Source organism: Corvus brachyrhynchos, unplaced genomic scaffold (genome assembly GCF_000691975.1).
Source record: "Corvus brachyrhynchos isolate BGI_N302 unplaced genomic scaffold, ASM69197v1 scaffold85, whole genome shotgun sequence".
Lineage (NCBI taxonomy): Eukaryota > Metazoa > Chordata > Aves > Passeriformes > Corvidae > Corvus > Corvus brachyrhynchos.
Genome location: NW_008238634.1, coordinates 634,484 through 634,725, shown reverse-complemented (window position 1 = coordinate 634,725; position 242 = coordinate 634,484).

Sequence of the window (242 nt, the reverse complement as noted above, 5' to 3'; positions counted from 1 at the left end):
GAGGAGAGGGGGTTTGGGGGCACAAAGGGGGTGACAGAGGAGGTTTGGGGATACAGTGGGGTGACAGAGGGGGTTTGGGGCACAAAGGGGGTGAGGAGAGGGAGTTTAGGGGTACAGGGAGGTGACAGAGGGGGTTTAGGGGTACAGGGAGGGGACAGAGGAGGTTTGGGGGTACAGGGGGCTGACAGAGGGTGTTTATGGGTACAGGGGGTGGCAGAGGCTGTTTGGGGCACAGGGGGTGA